At 41.7% G+C, this 12,273-nt stretch overlaps 1 non-coding gene across 1 annotated transcript; it reads right to left on the bottom strand.

The window, feature by feature from the left end:
* Positions 1–11,749: 11,749 nt before the first annotated feature.
* LOC148865469 (small nucleolar RNA R71) lies at positions 11,750–11,856 on the bottom strand. Its single transcript, XR_016112153.1, has one exon. It is a non-coding gene; the product is annotated as a small nucleolar RNA R71 (small nucleolar RNA).
* Positions 11,857–12,273: the final 417 nt, after the last annotated feature.

The raw sequence follows: 12,273 nt of genomic DNA, 5'->3' as shown, positions 1-12,273 counted from the left end.
TTAGCTTCAATCAAAATTGATGTACTTTATGAGTTTATTGTAAATGATTAAAAGTACATATTTGATTCATGTTCCCATGGTATGTTTTTGTGTTTTACCCTTAAACTGGACACTTATTGAGACTCGTGTTAGTTTTGAATGTTCACAGCCAGTGGGTCGGTCTGGGGAGACCTATCCTGACAAGGCTGACACTATGGTGCCACCTAGTCGGTTGGGGTGGCTTGTCTCAGCTACCGGGGTGAGACCCCAGGCACATACAGTGTGGGATTAATTGAATCTTTGAACTGGACCAGATTTCCAGTATTGCCCTGGACCATGGAGATTGATGGGAAAAACTGGAAAGTTACACCCGACCCCTAGACTCGATTATGATACTACACTAGGTGTCGGATCGGGTTGTCTTTGATGTACCAATCAGTGAAATCCTTAGCGGGGGTCAAAACCTGGGTATGTTGGGACAATCCGAGAATTCATCTGAGTGGGTGATCATAGTGACAGGATCAGCCCCTTTGTCGGACAAAGGTAATGATCGGGGATGCACTCTCACTGTTGGAAACCAAGACTGCCAGCAGCCGATTTCAACCGTTGAAATTTGTTTTGCAAAATATATTTTATATGAGATATAAAAGTATATATATTATGGTTTCTAAAATGTTTGCAAAAGGGTTTTAATTCCCGGGATCCATATAAGTGGAGAGTGCAACACTGTTCCTTGTAGCCGAGGGAGAGGTACTCTCTTGTCGGGCAGTGTATGATCATTATGGGCTGAGAGGTTAAGTGTAAGACCATTGAGGGTAATACCTGATGGGATAATCTTGCATCTGCCCACAGTCCCTGGGTGTTACAAGGTGGCTTGGCCCAGGGACCAATTAGGGTAAGTGTTGGGCCCATAGAGCCCATTTGTTGGGTTTCAGGGGGTGCGCTGTCTTTAACAGTGTATTCGACCAGGCCTTGTAACAAAGGCTGGGCCGAACCCATGTAGCTGATGTGTAGATCAATGCTTGGGTCCCACACCATACAAGGAAGCCCAACTGGGCAGCAGTTAGGAAGGTTAAGTGAGCACATAATCTTAATGGGCCTAAAGTCCATTTTGAACTGGGCTATTAATTTAGTGAATTAAAGGGGCGATTTCTGAGATGGATTAGCAGTTAGGATAGGGTCTTAATCCTATCCACTCAGAGAGTCCAGATCTGAATGTTATTCAGATCTAGAAACCTCCTAATAAGATTAGGATAAAGCTAATCTAATCTGCAAATAAGATAAGGGTTTATCCTTATCATTAGAAGAGAAGACTGATCCAAATATGATTTGGATAAGCACCTCCTAATGGGATTAGGAGCTGATCTTTTCAAGTTAACAAAAGGAAGGAGGGGGCGGCAGCCTTGAGAGAGACCAAGAAACACATCAGATCCTCTTTAGTGCTAAATCAAGAAGAGAGCATTCTGCACCCTGCGAATACTCTCTTGCCACCTCCCTGCTCTTGCCGCCCTGTTTGCCAGTTCGATCTCCAACTGTGGGAGAAGTCAAGATTGGATCTTGACATCAATTCTTTGATAAAGGATTGAAAAGGGAGCTGTGCTCACGTTCCATCCTACTGTTTCTTGCGAAGGACAGAGTTCTTGGGGAAGAACACTGCTGATTCTGCTCCATCCTGCACTGCGCCATCTTCAGTGGGAGCAGTCTTTGGATCCTTCCTTGGGCGTGAACACCTTCGTTGGGAGATATTGCTTCTCCGTATCAGGTATCATTCTCTCCCATTCCATTTGGTTCAGATCTGGTTCAGTTTCAGGTTCATGATTTATCCTTGAAAATATGATTTTCTAAATAGGGAATGTGATTCCCAGTTGAAGGGAGAGAAAAATTTTTGAAATTTGCCCCGTATTCCACAATCTTTGGGCGTCCATGTGATGGATCTCTCAACCCTTCAGTGGTATCAGAGCCAGGTTCAAATCTTGAACCATTCTGTTTCAGATCTGAACCTGCACAATTAGGGAGAAGGCGTTCTACCCAATTTGCGCAGATTTGGTTTTGGGAAATTTGTTCCCAAAACAGATGGGCAAATAATATGAAATTATTTTAAACAAATTTGATTATTATTTAGATTTGTTCTTTATAATTTTCTTGATTTATGGGCTGTTCGTACAAGAGGAGATCGAATTCTTGGTTTGTGCAGGGAATCTGCGATTTTGCAATTCTTGACTTATTTTGGGTCTGTAAATAATTTTTTTTTATTTTCTAGACTCAATGTATAGGTATTCAATCTGATGTAATTATTAATAGAAATAGGATTTTTATTTATTTTATTTTGGATCGAAGATGGCGGCGCAGAGAAGGAGATTTCGCAGATAAGAGAAATGCTATCTACGATTTGCAGTTTGTGAAACTGCATTTTGTGATCTAACCTCTGTTTTGCAGGAAGGACTGTGCGAACAGCCCTATTTGACTAATTCTTGTTTTTCCTTTTATCAGTATTTAATTTCAGATTATTTTCTTGAATTAAGGATTTAATTAAAAATCAAACACTAGACCCATTCGAACCAAGATTGGTTCAAAACTGTTTGGACCAATTCTAGGGTTTAATCAAGACAGAATGTCAGCCCTAATTTCCCACTAATGGGCCTAAGGATTGATATTTAATTAAATGGTTAATTCGGCCTAGCCTGTAAAGGCCCAATTTTAAATAGATAAAACTGCAAAAGCCCATTTCAAAGGATAAAGCTATATGGACAGAACTGGGTAATATTAATGGTTAATATTCTAGAATTTTAACGGGTTTCCAATGGGCCTTATAGATAGTTAATTGATTGGATCAATTTATCCCTACATGTGATGTATGGATGTGTGATGTGCTGCGTACATGGGCCATAAGTACTTGGCCCATGCTCATTCGATAGTGGCTCTTGCGCACACCATGGCTGAATGCACATCATTGCCATGGTGTCCCTTTTGGTCGTTGGATGACTTCCCTCAGTGGTGGGCCCCACACCTCATCAAGAGGTTGCGTGCAGAACCCTAGCCGATTTAAGGCCCACCGAAATCTGGCTTTATGAAAGTCAGTGGGAGCCACTTTGGTTTGACCTAAATCAAACTAGGGCGTAATTTTGTTCCCTCCAGCTAATATGAGTGCGTGTGATAGGGAGATTCATATGATGAACTCTCTAAAGGCCTTCCATCATTAGCATGAGGATGGGTCCTTCAGTAATGAGGAAACGCACCCGAAAATGGGATATCCATTTGCTGTTGGGCTTGTCTGAGTGTTTCATAAGATGATAGGGGCGTCATAGACCGATGTGGGAGGGGCTTCACCAAAAAATGGGAACTCTCTCACGGTATCTTGGCGTTCACGAATATGATGGGTAAGCACTCACTGAACAGAAAGGTTTACCTGAAAACGGCTCTGAACCTTGTCTGATAGAGGCCAAAGGGAAAACTCATATGATGAGTGGATGTGATCCTTCACAGAAAGGTGGTGGGGTTATGCAGCTGAAACAGTTGGCTCCACGCACCCTATGTGATTTCCCACATTTCTAGAGACAACCCGTAGTCTCCGCCACTGAGAGAGGAGGGAAATCTCAGAGATGAATAAATGGAAATGGATCATAGATTAAAATCCATATCTATGAAATGAACATGAATCAAATTAGGTTGTGGACTGATGTTTGCTCTTTTATCAGAAAATGGCAAACGGATCTTTTGCAAAACTACTTGATGACAACAAGTTGAAGGGCCCAAACTATACTGATTGGTACAGGAACCTTATGCAGGTCCTAGCTTCTGAAAAGCTGGACAAAGAGGCAAAGAATCCTGCCCTGGAGCGTCCGGGTGATAGGGCTTCTGATGCCCGAAGGAGAGACTACCAAGAATGGGAGGAGAAAAACTCCCTTGCCCGGTGTTACATCATTGCCTCCTTAGACAACCCGATACAGAGGCAGTTCGATCAGATCGAACTTGCTAAAGACATATTGGATAGTCTCAGGACAATGTATGAAGAGCAGAATCGTTCTACTCGGCAAAAGGTCTTGAAACAGTTCATGACCGCACAAATGTCCAAGGGTTCAAGGTAAGCAGAAGGCTGAGTGAAGGAGAAGTCACTCTCTTCTTGGGGACTACTGCAACTGTTGTAGCCGCGGCCATAGGAACCGTGGAATTAATTTTCAGAGAAGGAATAATTGTACTGAAAGACTGTCTTTATGTACAAAATTTAAGGAGAAATTTGATTTCTGTCTCAAAACTGTGTGCAGATGGTTATTCTGTCTTCTTTAGTAATACTATTACTGTTAAAAGAAACAACAGATTCATCGCATACAGGGAACTAGAGAACGGTCTCTATGTTCTACATCCTTCTCTAGAAACAAACATAACCAAAACTACGTCGGCTGAAATCCCTAAGAAGAGAGCTCGTGTTACAGTTAATCCCATGTGTCTGTGGCATTATCGACTTGGCCACATCGGTGTTGACCGAATCACAAGGTTGGTAAAGGATGGTCCTTTGGATTTTCTAACTGTAGAAGATCTTCCCACTTGTGAGCCTTGCCTACAAGGCAAGATGATGAAACGGCCATTTAGCGGTAAGCCTGAAAGATCTATGGGCACACTTGACCTAATACATACTGATGTATGTGATCCCCTGAGTGTTAGGACACGAAATCAACACGTGTATTTCATCACCTTCACAGATGATTTTTCACGATACGGTTACGTGTACCTAATGAGACACAAGTCTGAATCTTTTGAAAAGTTCAAAGAGTTTAGACAAGAGGTCGAGAAATAGTTAGGGAGAGAAATTAAGGCCCTTCGATCAGATCGAGGTGGCGAGTATCTCTCTGACGAATTCAGGGACTACTTAAAGGACAATGGGATAGTATCACAATTAGCTCCTCCTGCTACACCACAACTTAACGGTGTTTCGGAGAGGAGGAATAGGACCTTATTGGATATGGTCCGGTCGCTTCTCATATACTCAGAGTTACCCACATCCTTTTGGGGTTGCGCATTAGAGACTGCAATTTATGTGCTGAATCGGGTTCCAACCAAATCGGTTCTGAATACTCCATATGAACTTTGGACCGGAAAGAAACCAAGTGTCAGACACTTGAAGATTTGGGGTTGTCCAGCACACGTTAAAAGAACGAGTGCAGACAAGTTGGAATCCAAGACCAGTCGTTGCCTATTTGTAGGCTACCCGAAAGGCTCTATAGGTTACCTATTCTATGACCCAAGTGAGCAGAAAGTGTTCTGCAGTCGTAATGCGCAATTCTTGGAAACCGACTATATCCTGGACACCCATCGTCAGGAAGTTGTTCTTGATGAGGAGAGCTTAGGAGCAGTGGGAGATGTCCCACAAGTTCCAGGTAGTGACCAACCTAGAAGATCCACTCGGTATCCAGGCCACTAGTCCGTTATGGTTATGACCAGGATAGTTACCTGGTGGAAACCTTGACTAGTGAGGAGGATCCCGTGACTTACACAGAAGCTATGTTGGACATAGATTCCCAGAAGTTGGTGGAGGCCATGAGAGCAGATATGTACTCAATGGAGACCAATGGAGTCTGGACTCTAGTAGATCCGCCCTCTGGGGTAAAAGCAATCGGTTGCAAATGGATTTACAAGAGGAAGAAGGGCCCTGATGGTAAGGTTGAGACCTTCAATGCTCGTCTGGTGGCGAAAGGGTACACTCAGAAAGAGGGCATCGATTATGAGGAAACCTTTTCGCCTGTGGCATGCTTAAATCCATTAGGATCCTGCTAGCTGTAGCAGCATACCATGATTATGAGATTTGGCAAATGGATGTCAAAATTGCATTCCTGAATGGAGATCTTACTGAAGATATCTATATGCAGCAGCCACAAGGCTATATTGCTGCAGGTCAGGAAAACATGGTATGTAAACTTAATAGATCCATTTATGGACTTAAGCAAGCTTCTAGAAGTTGAAAATCCGTTTTGACTCTGCCGTCAAATCGTTTGACTTCGAGTAGAATCCGGATGAACCCTATGTCTACAGGAAATACAGTGGAGATAAGGTTACCTTCTTGGTTCTATATGTAGATGACATTCTACTCATTGGGAATGATGTAGGTATGTTAACTACGGTGAAAGTATGGTTATCACAGCAATTTTCCATGAAAGATCTTGGAGAAGCCTCCTATATACTGGTCTTCGACTCTATATAGATAGATCGAAGCGGATAATAGGATTATCCCAATCTGCCTACATTGACAAAATAGTCAAAAGATACAGCATGGAAAACTTCAAGAAAGGAAATGTTCCTTTCAGGCACGGAGTCACTCTCTCCAAGAAGATGTCTCCCAAGACTTCTGAGGAGATTGATGGCATTAAAGACGTTCCCTATGCCTCTGCCGTAGGGAGCATCATGTATGCCATGTTGTGCACTCGTCCTGACATAGCTCAGGCAGTGAGTGTAGTAAGCAGATTTCAGGCCAACCCAGGGTAGGAGCATTGGACTGCTGTGAAAAACATACTTATGTACTTTCGAAGGACAAAAGAGTTTTGTCTAGTATTCGACGGTAGCACACTACAGATCCAAGGGTATACAGATGCCGATTTCCAGTCAGACCCAGATGATAGAATGTCTACATCTGGATATATTTTCACGATAGGATCATGTGTTGTTTCCTGAGTGTCAGCAAACAGGGGTCCTAAGTTGCAAATTAATAGTCCACAACCCAAGCCGAGCGCATTGCCGTAAGTGATGCTGCCTTATGAATGAAGGTGTTCATTCATGAATTTGGAATTCAGCACATCACCCATTCCATTGTTGTATGACAACACTGGACCTACGGGAGGATGATAGCAAGAGGTAGCATCAGCGGAGAATGTGGTAGACCCATTGACTAAGCCACTGACACAGAAAGTGTTTGGGAAACACGTGGAATGCATGGGACTCTGGCTTGTACCTGATTGGACCTAAGTGCAAGTGGAGTTGTTCGACAGTTTTGTATGCCCTTAGCTTCATTCTCTCCCATTCCTTTTGGTTCAGATCTGATTCAATTTAAGGTTCAAGATTTATCCTTTAAAATATGATTTTCTAAATAGGAAATGTGGTTCCCAGTTGATGGAAGAGAAAAATTTTTGAAATTCGCCCCTTATTCCGCAATCTTTGGGCGTCCATGTGATGGATCTCTCAACCCTTCACAGGGACCACTTAGGGTATGTGTTGGGCTCATAGAGCCCATTTGATGGGTTTTAGGGGGTGCAATGTCTTTTAGAGTGTATTCGACCAGGCCTTGAAACAAAGGCTAGACCGAACCCATGTGGCAGATTTGTAGAACAATGCTTGGGTCCCACGCCATACAAGGAAGCCCAACTGGGCAGCAGTTAGGAAGGTTAAGTGAGCACATAAGCTTAATGGGCCTAAAGCCCATTTCGAACTGGGCTATTAATTTAGTTAATTAAAGGGGCGAACTCTGAGATAGATTAGCAGATAGGATAGGGTCTTAACCCTATCCACTCAGAGAGTCTATATCTGAATGTGATTCAGATCTAGAAACCTCCTAATGGGATTAGGATAAAGCTAATCTAATCTGCAGATAAGATAAGGGTTTATCCTTATCACTAGAAGAGAAGGTTGATCCAAATATGATTTGGATAAGCACCTCCTAATGGGATTAGGAGCTGATCTTTTCAAGTTAACAAAAGGAAGGAGGGGGCGGCAGCTTTGAGAGAGACCAAGAAACACATTAGATCCTCTTTAGTGCTGAAATCAAGAAGAGAGAATTCTGCACCCTGTGAATACTCTCTTGCCGCCTCCCTGCTCTTGCCGCCCTGTTTGCCAGTTCGATCTCCAGCTGTGGGAGAAGTCAAGATTGGATCTTGACATCAATTCTTTGAGAAAGGACTGAAAAGGGAAGTTGTGCTCACGTTCCATCCTGCTGTTTCTTGCGAAGGACAGAGTTCTTGGGGAAGAACACTATTGATTATGCTCCATCCTACACTGCGCCATCTTCAGTGGGAGCAGTCTTTGGATCCTTCCTTGGACGTGAACACCTTCGTTGGGAGATCCGTATCAGGTATTATTCTCTCCCATTCCTTTTGGTTCAGATCTGGTTCAGTTTAAGGTTCAAAATTGATCCTTGAAAATATGATTTTCTAAATAGGGAATGTGATTCCCAGTTGAAGGGAGAGAAAAATTTTTGAAATTCGCCCCTTATTCCGCAATCTTTGGGCATCCATGGGATGGATCTCTCAACCCTTCAGTGGTATCAGAGCCATGGTTCAAATCTTGAACCATTCTGTTTCAGATCTGAACCTGTGCAATTAGGGAGAAGGCGTTCTGCCCAATTTGCGCAGATTTGGTTTTGGGAAATTTGTTCCCAAATCAGATGGACAAATAATCTGAAATTAATTTTAAATAAATCAGATTATTATTTAGAATTGTTCTTTATAATTTTCTTGATTTATGGGTTGTTCGTACCAGAGGAGATCGAATTCTTGGTTTGCGCAGGGAACCTACGTTTTTGCAGTTCTTGATTTATTTTGGGTCTGTAAATAATTTTTTTTATTTTCTAGACTCAATGTATAGGTATTCGATCTGATGTAATTATTAATAGAAATAGGATTTTTATTTATTTTATTTTGGATCGATGTTGGCGGCGCAGAAAAGGAGATTTCGCAGAGAAGGAGATTTCGCAGATGAGAGAAATGCTATCTGCGATTTGCAGTTTGTGAAACTGCATTTCTGTGATCTAACCTCTGTTTTGCAGGAAGGTTTGTGCGAACAGCCCTGTTTGGATGATTCTTGTTTTTCCTTTTATCAGTATTTAATTTTAGATTATTTTCTTGAATTAAGGATTTAATTAAAAATCAAACACTAGACCCATTCGAACCAAGATTGGTTCAAAACTGTTTGGACCAATTCTAGGGTTTAATCAAGGCTGAATGTCAGCCCTAATTTCCCACTAATGGGCCTAAGGATTGATATTTAATTAAATGGTTAATTCGGCCCAGCCTGTAAAGGCCCAGTTTTAAATAGTTAAAACTGCAAAAGCCCATTTTAAAGGATAAAGCTAAATGGGCCGAACTGGGTAACCCTAATTCAGCCCATATACCTAGATAATATTAATGGTTAATATTATGGAATTTCAACGGGCTACCAACGGGCCTTATAGATAATTAATTAATTGGATCAATTTATCCCTACATGTGATGTATGGATGTGTTATGTGCTGCGTACATGGGCCATAAGTACTTGGCCCATGCTCATTCGACAGTGGCTCTTGCGCACACCATGGCTGAATGCACATCATTGCCATGGTGTCCCTATTGGTCATTGGATGACTTCCCTCAGTGGTGGGCCCCACACTTCATCAAAAGGTTGCGTGCGGAACCCTAGCCGATTTAAGGCTCACCAAAATCTGGCTTTATGAAAGTCAGTGGGAGCCACTTTGGTTTGACCTAAATCAAACTAGGGCATAATTTTGTTCCCTCCAGCTAATATGAGTGCATGTGATAGGGAGATTCATATGATGAACTCTTTAAAGGCCTTCCATCAATAGCATGAGCATGGGTCCTTCAGTAATGAGGAAACGCACCAGAAAATAGGCTATCCATTTTCTGTTGGGCTTGTCTGAGTGTTTCATAAGATGATAAGGGCGTGATGAGAACAAAACGAACCCTAATTTTATCCCCTAATATTCTCTCTTTTATATTTATTTATCACTTAAATGAACTCATTACTCTTGTCTTTCGATCTATGGCAATAAAGAAGGCAATAGGAAGAAAATAGGGCAAATCGGGTGATTTTGCACAGTTTCGGCGACAGTCAGTAATCTGGGCCTAACTCTCAATTCCGAACACCGAATTGGACAATTCAAGAAGCATTAGAATGATGAAAGGAAGGGCCACAGCTTTTATGTTTTGGGTTTTGACAGATTCGGCCGGCATAGAGTACGAAAATGAGCCCAAAGTCGGAGCAAGTTCGCAGCTAGGCCCATTTCACAACTTAAGCCCAACTCGCAGAAGTACCTTGAAGCAACCCAACTCGAATTCAAGAGTTAGGAGTCCGAATTTCGAATGTAATCTCCAAGGAGGGAGTTTTATCAGATCTAAAGTCTTGAATGTAATCCTAGAGAGATAAGAAGATTGAGATTAGAGCATTAGATAAGAGATAGGATAGGATTAGTTCAAGATAAGATCAAAACTCCCTAAGGATAAGATGATCTCCTATAAGGACTTGGAAAACAGCCCTCTCCTTTGGCTATATAAAGAGGGGGGCGAACGAGCTCTACAAATCACTCATTCCAAGATCCAAGAGATCATCAAAAAGACCAAGAAGCAAGAAGGCAGTTCGGCTATGGAGAAGAAGAGCATGGAGATTGCGCAGATCATGAGTAGCTAAGCTTCTTTTTCTGATTCAAGGGGGGAGGTTCGATTGTGGCATTGTGAGGTTCTGTAGTTACTTTATTTTCTTTCTTTTTAATTCAAGTATTCATTGGTTCTTGTGCACATTTTTATTGGATGTTAATGTTAATTAGTCTAACAAACTAAATTAATGTTGATTTTCCTACTGCTATCCATGATTTCGGTGATCCGTAATTGTCACGAATAATGGTACAAGTAGCAATTAGGTTGAAATCTTTTTTGGGTCAATTGTTCGTGACAGCCTTTGACCAATGTTTTAACATGGTTCAACCTAAAAGAATCGATGGAACAAAATTCAGTAATTGCAGCTATCTCAATTATTGTTATTTTGGTTTAACTGTTTTCACAAATCTTAATGCTATCATTGTTTAACATGGAACGCTATCGTACCCAGTTGAGTGGTGATAAGTGTTGATCAAATGCTGGGTTTGGCCAACTGAATTAGGAAAACACAAGGTTTATTATGGCTATCCTAATAAATCTAAGGTTAAATGCTTGAATTGCAAGAATGCTTAATTGAACCTAGGATCGATGGCCAATCGATTCAACCCGAACCCTTGAACCAAAATTCGGTAAGACTGATTTTCTCTTGTTTGTTTAGTTTGTTATTCTTTTAATTTTAGTTATTTAATTTTCCCACACAATTACTTTACTCATTCGTTTAAGAGATTACTGATTTGCTCCCTGTGGGATTCAACCTAGAACCACTTTTACTGCAAATATTTTATTGTGGGACTAGTAATAATTTTGAGGGCTTCAACAAACCCGTCAAAATTTTGGCGCCGTTGCCGGGGAGCAACTTTAATTTCTTAGCTATTACCTTCCTATTGTTAACCTCTTTTGTTTTATGACTTGTGCTTCTCAACAAGGTGAACTCAAGTACAATCCCGAAATTGAGAGGTCCACCTGTCGTTTAAGAAATGAGTCAAAGCAAAGGAATGATCGTTCACCAAAGAAGGTGAATTCAAATTGTGATCTTCCCATCTTCGAAGAAGTAGAAAGAATGGCTGACAGAGAGAGAACATTAAGGGAGTTGGCTGCACCAATTATGAACCAACAGCCTTTATGCATCACGTACCCCTCTTGAGGTAGCCTTTGAACTCAAATCTGGTTTGATTCAATTATTACCTCTGTTTCATGGTTTCCCGGGTGAGGACCCTCACAAACATCTTAAGGAATTTCATGTTGTCTGTTCAAGCATGAAACCCCACGGTATGACCGAGGACCAGGTAAAATTCATAGCCTTTCCATTTACTTTAAGAGGCAAAGCAAAGGATTGGTTGTATATTCTCCCTCCCGGTTCTGTACGCACATGGGATGAAATGAATAGGATATTTTTAGATAAATATTTTCCTGCATCCCGGGCTGCAAATATAAGAAAAAAAATATGTGGAGTTCGGCAGTTTGGTGGTGAGACATTATATGAATATTGGGAAAGGTTTAAGCAACTTGTTGCTAGCTGTCCACATCACCAAATACCCGAACAACTATTACTCCAATACTTCTACGAAGGGCTGCAGCCCATGGATAGAAGTATGGTCGATGCAACCAGTGGAGGAGCCTTGGTGAACAAGACACCCGAAGCGGCCAGGGAGTTAATCTCCAACATGGCCGAAAAATCACAACAGTTCGGTGTAAGGATAGACGGTACCATTAGATGGGTTAATGAGGTAAGCCATGTAAATTTAGAAAATCAGATTTTTGACCTAACTGCTTTGGTAAGACAACTCGCTGCAGGACAAGTACAAACTGCCAGGGTGTGTGGTATCTGTTCGATTCCTGGCCATCCTACGGACATGTGTCCATCATTGCAAGATGGTTTGATGCAGCAAGTCAATGCCGTAGGAGGATTCCCGGGCCAGCTCCAACGAAAATAGGATCCCTACTCCAATTA

This window comes from Nelumbo lutea, chromosome 3 (assembly GCF_056320005.1).
Source record: "Nelumbo lutea isolate HS-2025 chromosome 3, American lotus-T2T, whole genome shotgun sequence".
Taxonomy (NCBI): domain Eukaryota; kingdom Viridiplantae; phylum Streptophyta; class Magnoliopsida; order Proteales; family Nelumbonaceae; genus Nelumbo; species Nelumbo lutea.
This window is presented reverse-complemented; position numbering and strand designations above follow the sequence as displayed.